The 21,014-nt window shown below is 39.5% G+C and overlaps 1 protein-coding gene and 1 long non-coding RNA gene across 2 annotated transcripts in view; both read left to right on the forward strand.

Annotated features, from left to right (window-relative positions):
• ROCK2 (Rho associated coiled-coil containing protein kinase 2) overlaps positions 1 to 21,014 on the forward strand; it is a gene marked incomplete in the record, with an annotated part of 2,656,097 nt that overhangs the window by 1,418,810 nt on the left and 1,216,273 nt on the right.
• LOC122810715 overlaps positions 9,493 to 21,014 on the forward strand; it is a 90,746-nt gene continuing 79,224 nt past the window's right edge. Inside the window, exon 1 of the long non-coding RNA XR_006366121.1 lies at positions 9,493 to 9,576. This is a non-coding gene — a long non-coding RNA (uncharacterized LOC122810715). The remainder of the gene's footprint in view (positions 9,577 to 21,014) is intronic.

The following is a 21,014-nucleotide window of genomic DNA, read 5'->3' on the forward strand; positions in this document are numbered from 1 at the left end:
ATTCTGGAGTCCTACCACTGTAACATATCTCCTTCTGTTATCTAATGGGTGACGGTTTGCTCATTGCTCAACTAGGATGAATTACAGTAATAGATTTGAGATGGAAAAAATATTGGCATAGAATTATAGCTTTATATGCACATGTAACAAAAAAGACAGGGAAATGATGTTTGAAGATATTCTTGAATATGTTGGTGTAAATATGGACATTTTAGTGGAGGGTGATTTTAATTGTAATTTAAGAATAAAATAAGAACAGTTGTGATGTTAAAATGGGAAATTATGAGAATTGGAAAGTTAAGTGTATGGGAGAATAACCACTGCACCTACCGAAGGAATGAAATTAGGACAGAAATTGAACTTTTTAAGCTATCAGATATTAAAAAAAAAAAAAAAAAAAGAAAGTATGCTGGATTTTCAGATTATGTGGATATATGGATTAACGTACAGGAAAATGAAGAGTATATAAGAATAGAAAAAGGAATAAAGAGAATTAATGAAAAGGAATTAGATTTAGATGATAGAAAAAACTTAATGGAATTATGGAAAAACAATATGAACATGACAGTTTCATGAGAATTGGACTGTTTGGTGACTTGGTGGCTTAATTTTAAAGAGAAATTTAAAAAAGTGAAGTAAAGAGAAAGAGATATAAGATATGAAGTCAAGAAACATTCAGACCTATAAAAAAGAGAAACAGAAAATAAATCAAATTAAAATTAATAATTTTACAAGGAAAGAGAAGCAGCACTATATTTGAGTAAAATAAAAGAAGGAAAAAGAAGATAATTAAAAACAGCAAGAAGGAATATACAAAATAAAGAATATGTATTGGAATTATTTGTTAAAAGAGAAGAAAACATAGAACAAATTTATAAAGGTGAAAAATCAAATAATGAAGATAATGAGTGTTTAGAACAAAAAAAACTATGAAAGAATTGAATGAAATTCTAACAGACAGGACTAGATGGAATTTAATATATGTATAAAGAAGTGAAGGAATGACAAAAAATAATTTTTATAGAAGTTCTGAATGAATGGTTAGAAACTGGAATTAAAGCGAAAGAGATGTGTACAGGAGTTATAAAATTTATATTTAGAAAAGGAAATAGGATATAAAAATTGGAGACCTATAACATTGAATAATACAGACTATAATTTTTTACAACAAAAAGTTACAATAAATGGATAGAATATATGACTAAAATGTATTCAGAAGAAAAGGAAGTCGATTTTTGGATAATAAGAGAAATAATTGATATAAATAAAACTTTAGAAGTAGAGGTTATGATAGGGATATAAGTAAAGCCTATGGTAATATTCAGTATAAATAATTTGGGGGAATTTTTGCAGGCATATAATGTAAGCAAAAAAATATTACAAGTAATAAAATCTGTTTAAAAAAGGAACAATGTGAAACTAGTTGTAAAATGCTGGATTGGAAAAGAAATAAAAATAGAATGTGGAATAAAGCAGGGCTGCTCAAGTAGTAGTGTAATGTTCTCATTAGTTATGAATGCAATAATGAAGGAAATTAGTAAAATGTCATGTAGCGGTAGATACAGAATGATGAAGGAAGCACAATTGCCAATAATGTATAATTATGTGAATGATGCTGTAATTGTTAAAAAAAAAAAAAAAAAACTACAGATGGAAGAAGTAAATGAAAAAATAAATATAAGTTTTAAAAATTGGTTTAAGTATAAATAAAGAGAAAAGTAAAGGGTTTGATTTTGAAGATATGACAGGAGTTATTGAGTTCATTAAAATATATAGACATATTAGGAATAATTGGAAGGAATGAATACAGACACAATGAGATAAATGTACTAAAGGATATGGCTATTTTTTGGAAATCATATAGATTTTCTTATAGAAAAAAGCACACTTGTTGAACAACATGGTAGTAGGAAAAAATGCTTATGTTACTAACATCTATATGATTCCTCTTAACTATGAAAAGGAAATAATGATGATTATATTGTCTTTTATATGGGGCTCTAGAGTGAATCCACTCAAGAGGGATTCTATATATGAAAGCAGAGCAAGGAGGCTTGGGTTTAATAAACCCAATAGTACATGCAGCATCTTTAATTTTATGTAAGGTATTAAAAGGAATTATGAAGTAAAATAAAAACTTGATAGAAAAATGATGCTATATTATAAATACAAATGATACTGTATTACAAATACAAAAAAGTGTGGGAAGGAATGGAAGATGATCAAAAAACCACGATGCTTTGCCAGAGATGGTCTGCACCTGTCACCCCTGAGATTCAGGTTACTGACTAAAGCTCTTACCATCCCTATAGTGCCTTTTTAGGCAAGGTTCAAAGGACAAAACCACCACTATAACAGATACAAGCATGCAAAATCTGAAGGTAATGCTACTCTATGCTAGAAGTCTAAACCTCAAAATGCACTCTCTCGAGGTACTCCTAAAAATGGAGAACATCGATATCTGTGCAGTAACTGAGACCTGGTTCAAGACTCCAGAGAGCACCCCTGCAATACCAGGCTACAACTCTTACCACACTTTTCGGCCACCAAACCAAGACCAAAACACTAAAGGTGGAGAAGTGTCCATATTCACCAACGATGTTCACACCTGCAGGCTAGTTGCCCAACACAATGCATCTGAAATTCTCCAGGTGCAACTTACACTAGGTAAGACTGCAATCCAAATTGTAGCTTGCTACAGATTCCTCACCATGCCCCAAGATTCTCACTACACCTTTCTAAACACACTGGAAAATATTAAGATACAACCAAACATCCTAATACTGGGTGATTTCAACTTACACTGCCATTAACTGGGAAAACTACTCTGGTACCAACACCTTTTCCCAACGGTTCTTGGAATTCATAAATTTCAATGCCCTGGATCAACTAATCCATTGTCCCACCAGGGGCTCCAATACCCTTGACCTGGTCATTACCAACATGGGAGATGCTCCACACCAATGGTCACCCCCTTAGTGGTCAGGTCTGACCATAAGCAAATCACCCTTGACATCCACAGTAAGAAAACCTCTGAAAAAAAAAAAAAAAAAAACTTCTCCAAAGCCAACTTCATGCTACTTAAGTCAGAAGTGGCAAACTTCATGACACCCATGCAGACGGGAGCTGAAAGTTCAGCTGTTGAATCCTACACTAAGGCACTGTACAAGCACATCCACTCATGTATGAATCGTGCCATCCCAAATAGAACCAAGATGCTCTCCTACAAAAAAAAGGAAGCCAATCTGGTGGTCCCCTGCCATAAACAAACTATACAACAGAAGGAAGAAACTGTTGCAGAAAAGTAAAATCCCAGGATGCAAAACACACCCTTACCAGCCTCAATAAGAAGCTGAGATCCCTCATAAAATCCTCCAAAGCTAGTTACGAAAATAAAATTGCCAAAGATTCCAAAGACAACCACATGGCATTCTATAGTTATGTCAAGGATCTAAATGGCAATTTTATTGCCAAAGATTCCAAAGACAACCACATGGCATTGCCATTTAGATCCTTGACATAACCAAAGATTCCAAAGACAACCACATGGCATTCTATAGTTATGTCAAGGATCTAAATGGCAATGCTCAGATCTGCTCTGAGCTGCAACAGAATGGCATTAAATATACTGAGCCCAAGGAAATTGCCAATATACTGGCAGATTGATTTATTGCCAACTTCACCCCCTCTTACCCCATAAAGGGCCAATCTCAATACCAAAAGATTGCCAAATTCTGGTAATCATGGCCGCACAGGTAGAAACTGCACTCTCCAAAGCTAGGAATACAGCATCCATGGGATCAGATGACATCCCAGGTTGTGTACTACATGAACTACAAAATTAACTAGCACCTCACCTAAGTGTCATGTTTAATCATAGCCTCACCTCAGGCTTCATGCCCACTGAGTGGCGCACAGCTACAGTTATCCCACTCCACAAAGAGGGATCCACCTTGGATCCCAGAAACTACCATCCCATCAGTCTGACGAGCCTGATCTGCAAGGGCACGGAACGCATTATCATGGAACTTATAAACAGACATTGGCAACCTTCAAACCAGTTTGGGTTTGTGAAGGGCCGATCTTGTCTCCTGAACCTGATTGCCTTCTTCGAATCAGTCTCCAGAGCTGTGGACGAGGGTAAGGCTGTCCACACAGCCTATCTGGACCACGCCAAGGCCTTCGAGACCACCCCCCACTCTGCATTCATAGATAAACTTACTAAGCTGGGCATAAATCCCTACGTCACTCGATGGGTTGCCAACTGGCTTACTGACAGAACCCAGACTGTAAAAGTAGTCGACTCCAAATCCCATTCCAGACAAGTGACAAGTGGAGTACTTCTGGGTTCAGCCCTGGGACAGTTTTTGTGTGGCATCTACTTCTCTGAAGTACAGGCTAACACTAAGGGACTCTGGCTAACAAAGTTCACAGATGAGTGCAAACTGCGAGCCATTATTAATCCCCAAATGATGTGGAGACTCTACAAAAGGGCCTTAAGAAACAGATGGTTGGTGCCACAGCCATGGGCTCAAGCTTAATACCAAGAAAGGTATAGTTATCCCCTTTGGGAAAAAACATGTATCCATGAATTCCCACATAGCTGACAGTGCACTAAACACCAAAAGTGTGATGAAAGACTTGGGGACAGAGATGGACAGTGGGCTCACCTTTGATAACCACATCGCCACAACAGTCAGGAAATCCTTCTATGTGTCACACCTTCTCACCAAGGGCTTTTTATCCAGAAAAAAGGAGGTCATTGTCCCACTGTACTCATCCCTCATTAGACCCATTATAGAGTATAATGCCCATTTGGTATGTACCTCACAAGACATCTGCGACAGCTGGAAAGGCTGCAGACATACCTCATTAAAAGAATCATATTCCTAAAGCAGATGCCCTATGCTGACAGTCTAAAAAAAAAAACTCCAGCTATACTCTGTGGCTTATCGCCTACTCAGAGGCGATCTCTGCTTAACATACAAGGCCATGTCAAACCCTGAGCTGTTGGACATGCTCCACTTAAAGAAATGCCAATCCCTCAGAGCCACATGCTCCAGGGATCTAAACCTTGTCATCACAATGAACAAAAACATACTGGAGGGATAGGTTCCTGACCCAGAGACTCCTCATACTCTGGAATAGACTACCCATACATATCAAGCAGATCGCCTCCTTGGCCCTCTTCAAAAGGAACCTTGACGATTGGATGGAAGATATTCCTGTCAGTCACCCTGCTAGACAGGGGTCCAGGGAAGTAAATATTGTTGGAAGAAATATCCGGGAATTGTTTGGCTAGGCTTGTACAGGCCCTAGGGCCGTTAGCCTAGTACCAGCCTATGAACCTATAAAAAAATAAAAGCATTGTGAATGAAGAAATGATAGAGTACCAAAACAAAATTGTGTTATGGAAAATAAAAAAAAAAGAATATATGTGAGAAAAATAGAAAGGAAAGGTACGTGAATATTATGAAAGCATTTTATTACATTGATCCATGAAAAGATTTAGAAATAAGAAAAGAAAGCCATAATGATGAGCTATAATAACTATAAAAAGATTAAAGAAAGTAGTGAGTTGATATAGAGATTGTCAGAAAATTACCGTTAAGGCAAATATGCCATACAAGAAAATTTAATGTGGAGACTGAACATGTGTTTTTGACATGTGAAAGGGTTCATTTGTGGAAAGAAATATGTAAACAAAATAGTGTGAAAAGTGTGTTAAAATTTGAGCAAATAAATATGGACATAATGGAATTTGATTATTATGGTGCATTGAAAACAGGAAGAATTGAAGAAAATGGACACGGTATTATTTTATGTTTTATGGACTATATGGAACAAGAGACTAAAAATTAAATACACTGAAAAATGGACTTTTGACAAAGATTCTGGATAAAATAACATCTTGGTTACAGATAAGAGTGGAAGGGTGCTTAAATTGAAGTTTATAATGTATGAAGATTTGTAAATAGATGTAACTAATGTAAATAGTATGTAATGTATATATATCAGTAAAAAAACTACTCTAGTTCCCCTAGTTGGAAAAGGAGATGTCTTTAAATGAGCTCGACATAGTATTAGGATAAGTAAATATAGGTTTGTCTGCAGGCCCAGATGAAATAGGGTATTAAATATATAAAATGTAAGCAATTGGCAGAAAAATGTATTTTTAATGATTTTGAATGAGTGGTTAAATTAAGGTTTTATGTATAAAGCATTATGTAATGGAATACTTAAATTCATATGGAAGAAAGAAGATTGAAGAGAATTAAAAAAATGGAAACCAGTAGTATTGAATAATAAAGATTATAAGATCTTTATGAAAATAATACAAGAGAGATTTGAAACGAAAATGGAAATTATTAGGGTACACAGCATATATACTATAAAGGGAAAAGGTTATCAAGAATTATTAATGATAGAGAAATTGTGGATGATATTACAAACGGAAAAGGAGTGAATTTTGATAGGAGACCTTTATAAGTCATTTTACACAGTTGGACCTGAAAGCTTATGAGTAATAATGAAAGAACATAATATAAGTAACAAAGTCAGGAAATTATGTATATCAGCGTATAGTAATAATAAAGAAAAAAAATACTTGTAAATGGCTATTTAAGCGAAGAGGTACTTAATACAGGGATGTCCAATGAGCTGTATATTCTTTGCATTAGCTATGAATGTGATAGTATGTGAAATAAATTACAAAATGAAGGAGCTGGGACACAACACCTGAAGGGTTAAGAATTCCATTTGTTTTAACATACGCAGATGACATAATTGTAAAAAACAAATTTGCTCAAATGAGTGCCTAAAAATGATAGGGATGGCTTTAAATAAAGAGAAAAGTAAAGGTTTAGGTGATGTAGTAAAGATTGGGGGAATACATTTTACAGTGAATTAAGTTTCTGTGTTGGGTATAACATTTGGGACTAAAGATGCAAGTAGAATTCAATGGGAAAAACAATAGATGAACATGTCTTTTCTGGAGGACATACAAATTATCATTCAGAAAAAAAAAAGCTTATTTTATGATTTTATTACTGATGGGAAAATAGCATACTTACCAAGTGTATTTACGTTTATTTATTGTATTTGTTTAACATTTGTTGACCAGGAGTGTCCGACTAGGACAGAGCCTATTTTCATTGGAGGCCTGGGGAGAAATGCTCCAGACGTATATCTGTGGAATGTGGGAGGAAACTGGAGTACACAGTGAAAATCCACACGAATGCAGGGTGGGCATGCAGACTGAGCACAGAAGGCACGCCAGCCGAGAATCGAACTGAAGAACCTATTGCTGTCAGGTGACAAGGTTAACCACTGTGCCGCCCAATATATGTTGTCAGCAGTATTTGAAAAGGAATTATTACAGATGTTTTTGCATTTATATGGGGTTCTATTCTGTGTGGAGACATGCATGTATGGGCATACCTTCGTTGAAGGTTGTGCATCAGGGCCGGCAACTCTGTATGTAAAAATCTACTCCCAATCATTAGTGGAGAAAAGTGGGAAAAGCCGAAAGACAAAACAACAACAATATGAGGTTCTAGATTAAACCCAGTAAAAGAGGAGTTTTGTATGTAAACAAGAAGGAAATTTAAGGTTAATTAACCCAATGGTTTACACTGCTTCATTCAATTTATACAAAGTGTTAAAGTGGATAAATGAAAAGATGAAATATTAGTAGTAAAACTGTACAAATATAAGTATGATGCATTTTGGGGTGTGGTAAAAAAAGAGTAAAAGTGTGTGTATAAATGAAGAAAAAAATGTTACCAAGAAAAATATTTTTGTGGAAAATAAAAATTGATGGTATAAAAAAGATAGGAAAGTATAGTACAAGAATGTAATGATAAAACATTACTATAGTAAAACCATGGAAAATCTAACAAAAATTAAAGCTATAAAAATAAGCAAATGGTGTAATCAGAAAGTAGAAGCTCTCAATTTTTGTGCAGAGTAGTAATAGATAAATTGCCAGTAAAAGGAAGCATGCCATATAAAAAGAAAAGTGATAGAATATGTTTACATTGTCAAGAAGAAAAACCAATGGAACATGTTTTCTAAATGTAAAAGCATAAAAAAGTTATGAGAAAAACTAAAGAAGATTTTTTGAAGCGATAAAATAAGTGGATAAAATAAACATGGATATGATTAAATATGGATATTATACAAATAGAAGTAAAGAATAGGTTAAAAGTTGTTGTTTGTCTTTTGGCTTTACCCCCGGTAAGGGGTCACCACAGTGGAACTCCGGTCTGCTGATGATTGGCAGTAGATTTTTACGAAACACCGAGGTGCCACCTCGACGACCAACCTTCAACGAAGGCACGCCCATTTACGCACGCATGTCTTTCAAACGCTACCCAACCGTGGGGAGGACATGCAGACTCCACACAGAAGGCACTCCCAAGCCTAGCCGAGAATCGAATGGGAGACCCTCTTGCTGTGAGGTAACAACACTACCGCCGTGGCAAAGAATATGTTAAAAGAATAAGTAAAAAGTTTATTTTATATTACAATGGGTTATATAGAGAATGAAAGAATACATAAAATTTATGTTTAATGGCAAATTGATTTTCGCAACAATATTAAGTAAAATCAGATGGTTGTGGAAATAGGAGTGGGGATCTAATAGGTATGAAAATTTAGCGTGATTGTAAAGGAAATTATGAATATGTGTAAACAGATTTGATATTTATATATTTCTGTGTGTGCAAATATTTGTAAATGTATAAATGTTTTTTAAATAAGAATTATTTTTATATATAAATAAAGGGCTCCTACTCTTTTTGAAAGGTACCATGGGATATTTTATATCCACCTGAGCTACAGCCAACTCTGGTAGATGAGATCTTTGTTTAATGTCTCATGCAAACATGAAACACTCAGGAGTTCAGCACTCCTTTATACTACACTGCAGTGTCAGCAGTTTATCTTCTTGGTATGGGAATAGAACTGACAGCCTTCTGCACAAAGGCTACCTGTGTGTGATACCTGTTGACACCATTAAGTTAATGAGTCTGAGGGTCTAAAAAGCTCTACCTACCCTATGCATATCCACCTGCTTTCTCTGCTGCCTTTAAAAGTGTTACCAGGGATTACCAGAGTGCTTTTACAGACTGTGAACTTTTTGTTTTTATAGCTACCAACTTGTTGAAACCTCTACGTAGGTGACTCCGCTAAAGTTGCCTCCTCTCCTTAGTTAAACAAAAGTTTAGCAAGCATTCAGTTGTATTTGGTGACCTGCTTAATTATATGTAATGATATTTGCAATGCTATAATTTTGTATAGTAAGTTTTTATCTGTTTTATGTATTTCTCATTGAAAAAGGATGTACTGTACTACAATACATTTTACTTGTATCACTGTGAGTTGCATGGAGATAAACTTGTTTTAAAATGGCATTTGTAGAGTCACAGAAGCATATGTTGAACTCACAGGGCTGTCATTAAAATCTTAGTTGATATATATTTTTTTTCAGATTCTTGGTGTTTCTGAAGTATCAGATGCACTATGAATATCCTCCTGCAACGTATCTCGAATACCCTATCCTTATTGCACAAGGTAAAATAATTTATTTCTTAGCCCTGATTTATACTTTCTTTTAAACATTTATGATCTGTGTTATAGAACCCAGATGTATGAATGTTTTTCCTGTCATAAATAAGAGATAAATCTTTTAATTGCTAAATAATTGAACTTGGCTAGGAAGGTGTGTTAAACTGGTTGACATATTTTAAATATTCTTCAGAACACTGATTTACAAGGATTAAAAATAAGGAAAATTTAACTTCAGGTTCAGAAATTTGGAGAACCGTGTGAGCACTGGCAAACCTCATCACAGATTTTATTATTTTTCTGTATATTTGTAGACTACAGAACAGAATAAAACTTAAGAAGAACCTTAAATCACGTATTGTACATAACTTAGTAAATCGTTCAATACTTTTTAATGCAAATATATAAACTGAAGGAATGAATATTTGAATGAATGAATGAATGAATGTACCTAATATAGTAATGTGACTAATTAAAGTTAACCCAAAGTCATACACATCAAGAGAGTTGTCATGAAGTGCATTATTGTTTCATGCAGGATTGTTCTTATTTCCCTGCCCTAGCTCCATTTGGTCAGCAGCCAAACTCTAAGAGAAGTCTATTAGGTACTGGTCAGTAAACACTGTTTTCTTAATGCTGCTGTTTGTTTGTTTTATTTATTTATTTATTTTACTGAAGCTGTTTAATCATTGTAAGCTTGTTTGAAATTTGTGCTCAGTAATAATGCCTTAAGTTTTAATAGTAATGGGCATTAAGTAATGCAACTCTCTTCATTCTGATGGGGGAGGGACAGAATCCTAACTCTAGATATTGTGAGTGCATTTGATGTGAAAATACAGTCCAGTAATGTGAAAATACAGCCCAGTAATGATTTCTTCAAAAGAAGGTAACAGATTTTGAAATTACTAATGATATTACAAATGACTGAAATACAGCATACTTATTTGTCTTTAAAACTAATCCTACGGTTTTAATAAAGGGCTTCCTCTTTCCAGATCAAATGAAAATCCATGCATACAACTGGCAAGCTTATTACAGAACCATTTCAGTCTTGCATTTACTATAGCACTGCAGAAGTGTAAATTAAGGTCTTGCACTACAAAGCTTCTAGGGCAGTGTGTGGATAGGTAGCCAAGTTAAGATTATTCCAAAATATTTAATTATGGAGAGCACTGGAACTGTACATGAAGTAAATTATGAATAAATATAAATATAAAAAAAAGTAACCTGATGTTTCAAAATGTTTTAAGTGTTGCTCTGGCAGTGGAAGCAAAAAATGAACAGAATAGTTGACACTAACTTATCACCAAGTTAAAAAAAAACTGTATAGTATAGGTCATGGCCCCAAAAGTGCATACTGAGGCAAAGCTAGAGCTGGTTTTATATGCATTTGTAAACTAAACATAGATAGTCAACAGACAATACTACCTTATGGCATATAGGTAGTCGTGCCCTGCTAACCTCCCCATGGTAGTATGTCAGTGCTCAGAAGTCACACTCAGACAGGTAGTGGGTTAAAGATCCAACCACCTGGCAGTACCAGGACAGGATTTCACATTTACAGATAGGCCCTTTCAATTTTCTTGTGCCACAGAGAAAGATATCCTGAGATATTGCTTCTCTTAGACTGGGTGACAGCTGCAGAGCTCAGATAAGATATTCCTTTTGGGTTTTATTTCCTCCATCAGCTTTTCTATTATTGCTTAATTAGTGTATTGTGATGCTTTGGCTGTTTATCCTGATTAGAAATTGTGTGTATATATCTATGTATAATAATAAAAAACGCTTAGGTTAAAATTCTGGATACACGCTTTTAATATCTTAAAACGTTATAACTCTTATAAAAAACGCTTTTCCTTCACACCACTGGTTGAACTTCATCAGAAGACAAAAAAGACAAACTTTGGCAATTAAGTTACTCTTAATATATATAAATACAGAGCCCGCCAAATTTTGAAACTGATCTTCCATATTTAAAACCAAAAATAAAAACCGCTTAGGCAAAAATTATCAAAGATAATCCAAGCGTGGGGGAGGCCAGACATAGATCTCTTCGCCTCCCACAGGAATCCTCAATTGGAAAAGTTTTGTTCAAGGACCTTTCATCCAGAGGCCTGGAGAGTGGATGCCCTTTCATTCAGTTGGACAGCATGGACAGTTTACGCTTTCCCACCTCTGCCCAAGGTGCTCTTGAAAGCAAGAGCAGACAGACCAAAGATGATACTGATTGCTCCAGACTGGCCAAGACAACACTGGTACCCACTCCTGAGGAGCCTAACACATACTCCTCCCTGGTCCCTACCTCTAATGCCTCTTCTGACTCAGCACAGCTACCAAACTCTTCACAGTCAGCTGAAAACACTCAATCTCGCTGCATGGAAAATTCCTTAACACCACAACAGACCCTACTCCCCAAAGAGGTGCAGGATGTCATTTTGGAGGCCAGAAGGCCATCTACTAGAAAGGCCTACTCCGCAAAATGGAAACGGTTTTGCTCTTGGAATGAGAAAAAAGGCCAGGACCCTAGAAAACTGAATTTGCCTCAGGTATTACAGTATCTAGCTGAGCTGCTGAACAGTGGGCTTTCATTTTCCTCCATAAAAATCCATGCCTCAGCCATTTCTGCAGAATTCAACACGGATCCACCCTTATTCTCTCACCCACTCTTAAGACAGTTCCTCAGAGGGGCTAAGAATATAAGACCACCTAGGAAACAACCAATACCAGCCTGGGATCTTAATTATATTCTAGAAAAATGAACATTGCCTCCCTTTGAACCAGCTGCCTCAACAGATTTGCAATATTTGTCCTGGAAAACAGCTTTCCTTCTGGCCATTACCTTAGCTCGTAGGGTTTCGGAACTACAAGCCCTCATGGCTGTGCAGCCCTTTCTCATCTTCCATCAGGACAGGGTTTCCCTTCGAACCAACCCATCATTTATGCCTAAAGTGGTATCCAGGGTAGCTTTAAATCAAGCCATACACTTACCTACCTTTTACCCCAATCCTCAAAACAAAGGGGAAAGGCTGCTACACTCCTTAGACATCCATAGACAGCTACGTTATTATTTGGACAGAACAAAGCCTTTCAGGAAATCAGAACAACTTTTTGTGTCCTATGCTGTAGGAGCTCAAGGGAAGCCAGTTATCAAACAGACAATTTCAAAATGGATAGGCCACTGCATACGGTTTTGTTACTCCTATCATGGAAAATCTGTCCCTACAGGTATCGGATCCCACTCCACCAGGGCCACAGCTACCTCTACAGCCCTCTTCAGAGGAGTTCCTACCAAAGATATTTTGGAGGCAGCCACTTGGAGTTCTGTGCATACCTTCACAAAACACTACCACCTGCCTTTATATTCCAAAACTAGAGCAGGCTTTGCCACTGCTGTTGCAGGGCATTCTGGCTCATTCCAGTTCCACCTAGTGCCTACCACCCTGTGCGTAGCTTTGGGATTCTACCCATCTGTGATTACTGCAGCTGTATGCACGATGAACATAGTACAGTTTTGTACCTACCATAAATGTAGATGTTCGAGTGCTAATACAGCTGCAGTACATCCCCTTTTGGTAAAGGCCTAGGGCCTAACCCCTCTTCATACAACCTGATTGGGTTATCCTTCTATGGTATATTTGCTTGCAACTACTGATTTTTGATTATATTGCATTTCATGTATATATATATATAATTTATGTATTGCCTTCCTTCTGGGGGCACCTGACATCTGGGGCAAGAAAGACTGAAGAAAATGGCGTCGGCTGTGTCTTATATACCCCTGCCTCACTGACGTCAGGAAAGAGAGCGACAGCAACCGATGCCGGACCTAGACTTTGGAATTCGGCCGACCGAGGACCCGCCTGATGGCAGAAAACCCATCTGTGATTACTGCAGCTGTATTAGCACTAGAACATCTACATTTATGGTAGGTACAAAACTGTACTTTTCCCACCTGAGAAAGTGGCTGTGGATAGTTCCATGGTGCAGACAGTTGGATAAGGGGTACACACCCTGCCTATAATAAGGTGGGGACTTCCACCCCCAGTCAGTTTGCTTAGGATCTTATTTTTGAAGGGGATCCTGTGTGTGCCTGAAGGCATTGACCCACAGCATTGAAAGAGGTCTTCTAGAAAGCTTGTAGCTTTCCTCTGCTCATTGAGGCTTTGTGTAAGAAAGGGTTTAAGAAATTATGGTTATGCTTAGCCTTGCCTGGCCTCCAAGACTTTTTGTCTGTGGACCCTGCTTCAGTGTCCTGCTAACCTTTGCTAGTAAGAAGACCATGTCTTCTGTGTGCTTAGTCCCTCAGATTAACTAGGCAAATGGCTAAAATCATAGTGAAATAGCTGGTCCAGTTCAGCATGGTAACATTTAAAGTGTTTAACTATCAGTATTTATGTGGAAGTTTGTGTTGAGATAAATGTGCAGTTTAGATGAGTTTGCGGTTTCATTGTATACAGAGCAAAAGGTCTATGTTAAAATAAGGTTTCAGATGTTTCTTGGATGCCAAAACATGTCCTAAAAAGTTCCTTGGAAGGAGCTGATGCTATTTCTAGAAATGCAGAATTGGCAGTGGTGATTAGGAGGCATGCTTGGGTGCACTCCCAGAATTTTTCTGATGAGTTATAAAACAAGATTGAGTGCTTCTTTTTCAGTGTCCTAATAAGCAGAAGTCCCATCCTTACAATATCCAAGGAAACAGCAGGACAACTCCATCAAGCATAACAAGAAGCGTTCCTTTCCTTGGGAGGATACCCCCCTTCCAACCTATGGCTGTACCAAGACACAGCACTCATCTTTGTCAAGTTCCCCATCAGGTGCCTTATCTCTCAGGTAAGTTTTCTACAAGGCAGTTTGGCTGCCAGTGGTTTCCAACAGATGGGTGCTAAACATTGTTGGCAGAGGTTTCAGATGGAAGTGAAAAGATCTGCTTCAGTTCAGGAGGGATCCCCCTGTCAACTTCTAGACCAGAATTTGTTATTCCCTCCTAGTCTCCAGCAATTTACTGGACTCTAGGGTCATGTAACTGTTCCATTCTTCTGAAAGAATATGAGGTTTCTTTTGTAGTAGTTGTTGGTTTCCCCAAAATAGCAATCGTACAGACTAATGTGGGACATTTCTTTTTGAATATATTTTTCAAGGTCCCCAAGTTGAAGACTCTCACCCTGTAGGCAGTGCTTCCTCTGTTTCTAGATCACAGATTCTTGGTGACCCTTTACTTGAAGGATGCCTTTCTTCATATCCACAGGGCTCATAGTGAGAACCAGACGAAAGAAATCACGGATATTCTACCTATCAGTTTTCTGTTTTGCCCTTTGGACTTTCCAGTGCCGCATGAGTGTCTTCCAAATGCCTTTCCCAGTAGTGCCCCACTGATGGAGTCTGTGCATTCATTTTTTTATTTATTTATTTTTTTTAATCATACTTTGACTAATTGCTTATCTGTGCAGAGCCTCCTTCCAGATGTGTGGAATCACTACAGAAGGTCAATCCTGACTTTTCCCATCTAGGATTAAAGTTGAATCTCCAACAGTCATGTTTGACACCCTTGCCTTTCTGGGGTGCTTACTCAGCTTCAACAGTCATCTCACTTTTCTGACAGGAGACAAGGTTTTGCCATACCAGATGGTCTTTCCAGAATTCTTCCAGGGGAATGTCACCTCGGGGAAAGAATTCCTAGAAATCTTTGGACTAATGGCTTCTGTTAGATTAGGGATTTCCATTTATTTGACATTAGACAGGCTAAAGGGTAAAATAAATTGTTTCATTTATGTATAAAAGATAGTTAAGCAGAAAGGAAAATAACCCTGCAGTTTTTTAAAAAGAAAAGATAAGCATAAACTGTTCAGACAGAATGTTCTTTGCTCAAGGGAAAGATATAATCTTATCCGCTACAGAATGTTCTTTAATGGAATGTTGCACATACAAGACAAAGCCCGAGACCAAGGTTAGAAAAAGTAAATAAAATACTGGACTGAAGCAATATAATATGTTGTGTTCAGGATAGCAGTGCAGTTAAGGTTAGTAAGTGTGATCCACCTGTTACTTCAGAGAAGATGTCAAACACTCGAGCCTGAGTACAGAAAACAAGTTATTTAGAGACTGTCAGATATTCTGTAGTCCTATCTCACCTTCATTCTTACTCTTGGGATCGGAGCCGAACCTCGGCTCTGACTCTGCCATACTCAAGCTCGAAAACTGCTAGTTGGTTCGTGGCTAGGAGGCATCCCATGATGCATCACTAACACAGCCCAGATCTCGTTTGCCGCTCATTCAGCTCAGACATGATTCTTCTTGGCTGTGGCTAAGTGAACATTTTCAATATCTTTGACTAGTTTATTGTTGGCTATAACCAATTTCTTTGATAGTGTAGTGTGTTTTTTGCAGTCAGTGTCTGTTTAGACTATTTTGCTGCTTCGTTACTGTGGGCACTGTTTGTACATTGATTGGCCGTTCTTCCGTTGGCCTATTGTTTCCCTGCATCGCTTCTCTTGTGCTTCTTGTTTCTGTTACCTTTTTCCTTCCCCTTGGGCTAGGCCCGTTTAAGTTAGAGGACCTAGTCCTCTGTTCTGTTTATCTCTTCCTGGGCTAGACCTGTTTAAATTAGAGGACCTAGTCCTCGGCTTATCTCCTTTTTCTCCTCTTAGGGTTAGGCCCGTTTAAGTTAGAGGACCTAGTCCTCTGTCTGCCTATTTGTCTGTACGGTGCTGTTCTATCTGCTTGAATACAGTTGTTCTGCTTTGGCTTACTGGTTATTTTAATATGTCCAAAGATACTAAGGACCACAAGCCTTCGGGCTTCAAAAAGTGTACTAAATGTGCCCAGAAAATGTCCTTAATGGATGGGCACAATTTGTGTGTGTATTGTTTGGGGGCTATTCACCTCCAGGAGTCTTGCCTGTTTTGTCATGCATTTAGTCCCTGTGTTCTTCAGGAGAGGAAGAACAAACTTATTTTGAAAGGACTATTGAAACATTCCTTTGAGGAGGAATTGACATCTTCATCCTCCAGCTCTAAATCTCCTTCCTCTTCTAAGAAAGACAAACCAAAAGCTACAAAAAGGCGATTTCCCAACCATTCTGTGTTGTCAGAGCCACCAGACAAAATTACCAAAGTGACTACATCCTCGTCAGCTCCACTGGTCTCTGTGCCGACAGAGGTTTCCATTGTGGATCCATCCGTTTTGGCTCCAGGAGCTTCGGAGCCGATAACTGATACTGCATCTCTGACCTGGTCAGCTGAACTCCAACTGGTTTCCCCGACTCTTAGGTCACCTATATTCCAGCGATCTAGGTCCCCCACTCTATCTTCCATGTCCTCTAGAACCTTTCTGATGAGGACATTGAGAGAGTGGTGCGTAGACTGTTTCAGACTTCAGAGCTGGCAAATTTACTTTCGGCTCCATCCCAGTCGGCTCTGGAGCCTAATGTGTCCTCACACTCTGTCAATGGTCCTCCTCCAAGCTTCTCTGAGCCTTCGGAGCCAGAGTTGTCAGTGCCTCGGGTTGTGGAAAGGTCGGTTCCAGCTACCTCAGTTGGTCTCTCGGTTCCGATATCCGGTACCCGCTACGACCCTTTCGGTGCCGTCTGTGGGGTCTACGGTCCTCAGTTCTCCGGTTGGGCCCGAGGGGGATGCTTTGAATCAAACTTCTTTGGTTCCGAGCCTACCTCTCAGTGCTTCGGTGCGAGTGAGCTTGGATCCCACATATGCCTTGGAGCCCATCTCCTCAGCGCAGAGGACCGCCTCTGCATCTTCGGAGCAGAGGGCATCTTTGGAGCAGGGAGGATCGGCCTTCATGGTGATGAGGAGTGTGCTGCCCAGGTCTTCAATTTCAAACACAGATACCGACACTCATCCCCTTAAAGCGTCGACTTCAGTCTCAGCTCCCTCTCTCTCCCAACACAGCAGAGACTTGCAGCCTCAGGAAACCTCCATGAGTGGTCCCCAGTCTTCCGAGGTCTCCCCAGAATACCCTTCTGAGGAGCCACCTAGGAAGAAAACTTGTAAGAGGAAACATGTTGACTCCCCTGGTCTCTGTGCCGACAGAGGTTTCCATTGTGGGTCCATCAGTTTTGGCTTCGGAGCCGATAACTGATACTGCATCTCGGACCCCACGGACAGCACCGAAAGGGTCGTAGTGGGTAGCGGATATCTGTACCGAGATACCAACTGAGGTAGCTGGAACCGACCTTTCCACAACCCAAGGCACCGACAACTCTGTTTCCGAAGGCTCAGAGAAGCTCGGAGGAGGAACATCGACAGGGTGTGAGGACAGCCACTGGTATATGTCCCACTGGAATTATAGATATTCTCACTAAACTAGGTATAAATCCCTATGTCACAAGATGGGTTGCCAACTGGCTTTCTGAAAGAACCCACACTGTGAAAGTAGCAGACTCCAAATCAGACTTCAGACCAGTGACAAGTGGAGTACCACGGGGTTCAGTCCTGGGTCCTCTCCTGTTTGGTATCTACTTCTCTGAAGTACAGGCTAACACAGAAGGTCTTTGGCTAACTAAATTTGCAGATGACTGCAAACTAGGAGCCATAATTGAAACTTGTAATGATGTGGACATCCTACAAAAGGGCCTCACTGAGACAGATGCCTGGTGTCAAAGACATGGTCTCAAGCTCAATGCCAAAAAGTGCATGGTCATCCCCTTTGGTAAAAATTCTGTACCCATGAACTACCACATAGGCGGTAGTCTACTTAACACCGAAAGTGTGATAAGAGACGTTGGGACACAGGTGGACAGTAGTCTCTCCTTTGATAATCACATCGCCAAAGTGGTCAGGAAATCCTTCTACGTGGCACACCTCATCACAAAAGTATTGTCATCCAGAAAAAAAGAGGTCATTGTTCCCCTCTACTCATCACTCATTAGACCCATTATAGAGTATACCGCCCCTTTTGGTATGTACCTCACAAGACATCTACAACAACTGGAAAGGCCGCAAAAATACCTCACAAAGAGGATTACTGGCCTCAAACAGATGCCTTACGCAGACCGTCTCAAAAAAACTCCAGCTTTACTCCGTCGCATATCGCCTACTCAGAGGCAATCTCTGCCTAACCTACAAAGCCATGTCAAACCCAGAGCTGTTGGACATGCTCCACTTAAAGAAATCCCAATCCCTCTGAGCTGCACGCTCTAGTGACCTAAACCTTGTCACCACAATAAACGGAACATGCTAGAGGGATAGATTCCTGTTCCAGAGACTTCCCATACTCTGGAACAGACTACCTATCTATGTCAAACAGAGCTTCTCATTAGCATTCTTCAAGAAAAATCTTGATGATTGGATGGGTAATAGAAAATTCACCCCGGGGATCACTTCTGTGGTTCTGCTTGACAGGGGCACAGGAAAATAAATTTCTTGGGTGGCAAAACCAGGGTACATTTTTGGCTAGGCTTGTATAGGCCCTAGGGCCAATAGCTTAGTACCTACCTATGAACCCTGATGAGTCTGTTACATCGGACACTGACCCTGAGGAGTCAGAAGGGCCCCCAAGTAGTCCTCTGATGATATCTCATTTGCAGATATCCTTGAGATCCTGAAACAGAGAGGCAGCTGGCCCAACACAGCCCCTTCTGATGAGGAGTCAGTATACCTAAAGGCTTTTGGGTCTCAACCCTCCACCTCTTGGTTGTCTCCACCTTTTGAAGAACTACTGGATCTAGTGAGACGAAAGGTGTTGGAATCTCCTTATTCTGTGGAACTGGTTCCTAGAAGACCAAATACATTTTTGTCAGCACCCCAGGACAAAGATTTTTTTACTAAGGGCGTTCCTGTAGATGCCATGGTGGCGACAGCAGCCACAAAAAAGGAACTTGTCGAAACTTCCTCCACTGTCCATCCACCAAACAAGGAGTCTCGAACGATGGATAGGTATGGGAAGTGTGTCTTTTCTTCAGCGGCTTTTACACTTAGATCGCTGAACTACCTGTCTCATTTTACAAGGCTCCAGAGAGATCTCCTAAAAGGGCTGGGAGATACTCTGCAGGATAATGTAGCTGTTGCGGTATGTTTGAAGGTTAAAGCACAGATGTCTATCCTAAATTCTATTGTGAACTCCTCCATGAGGCTGATATCTTACACAGTGATGGAGCGAGTAGAGCAGCGGGTTCAGTAGTCTCTCTTAGAAGACAATCCTGGATGCATTTGTGTAACTTTGCAAAGGCCTTTAAGTCTACGTTTACCAACGCCCCTTTTGACGGATCCTCATTGTTTGGAGCCAAGGTAAAGGACACACTCACCAGCTGTGAGCAGGAAGGAAAAACCCTGACTGCTGTGAGTCCATTTTTCCATTCCTTCTAGACCCTATCCCAAATGGCAGAAGGGCAGCAAAATGTGGTTCAAAAAGCCACAGAGGTTTTTTCAGGACACACAAGGTGATTCCTTCTCCAGAGGCAGACGAGGAAATAATGATAGACGCCACCCTAGGGGTAGAGAAGGCCCGCAGAACCAGGGAGACCGTGATTCCTTTCATAGTCGTCCCTATCAGCGCTCCTGAAAGGAGGCCCGACTGCTCGTCTCTGGAGCTAGTCAGGAGTCCTATTTCTTTAATACCCACTTGTCTTGAGTGATATCGTGCTAGGCTTCTGGGTATAAAGGTAATTACCAGAGGTTACCATATTCCCTTCTCTTTTCCACTCTCTCGGACCAGACAAATCCCAGATATGCCACTCAATCAGAGGGATTCAGCAACTCTAGAAATCCAAAAGTTGCTCGTAAAGAGAGTCATCCAACCCATCCCTGCAGACCAAGTAGGATTAGGGACTTACTCCAGATTCTTTTTGGTACCAAAAAGAACAGGGGACTTGAGACCCATCTTGGATCTCAGCAAATTGAACAAATCTGTACAGAAGTCCAAGTTCCAAATGGTCACCTTACAGTCGATACTCCCGTTGTTAATGAAAAACATTTGGATGTGCTCCATAGACTTCCAAGATGCATACTATCCTATCAAAATGGACAGGGTATCAAGGAGTCACTTATGCTTCCTCCTGGGAGCCAGTCATTTCAGTCCCTGCCCTTTTGGTTTCACCACAGCCCCCAGGGTGTTTACCAAATGCATGGCAGTAGTCACTGCTCATTTGAGACGTCAGGGATTCCAAATGTTTCTGTACCTGGACGACTGGCTCCTGACTGCCACCACCAGGCATCTACTGTTACAGGCCAGGGACATTACTATTTCAACTTGCCTGCAGTTAAGGATCACAGTAAATTGGCAAAAATCTGCATTATCTCCCTCTCAGCATGTGAATTTTATTGGTGCCGAAATAAACACCATCTCAATGAGGGCTTACCTTCCAGTAGAAAGAATTCAGAACCTTGGGGAACAAGTTTTGAGTTTACTTCCTGTAAGGAAAGCGAAAGTAAAGAAGGTGCTCAAGTTGTTAGCGACTATGACTTCGACAATAACATTAGTTCCATTAGCCAGAC

Source organism: Protopterus annectens, chromosome 1.part1 (genome assembly GCF_019279795.1).
Source record: "Protopterus annectens isolate FY-2018-M chromosome 1.part1, PAN1.0, whole genome shotgun sequence".
Taxonomy (NCBI): Eukaryota; Metazoa; Chordata; order Ceratodontiformes; family Protopteridae; genus Protopterus; species Protopterus annectens.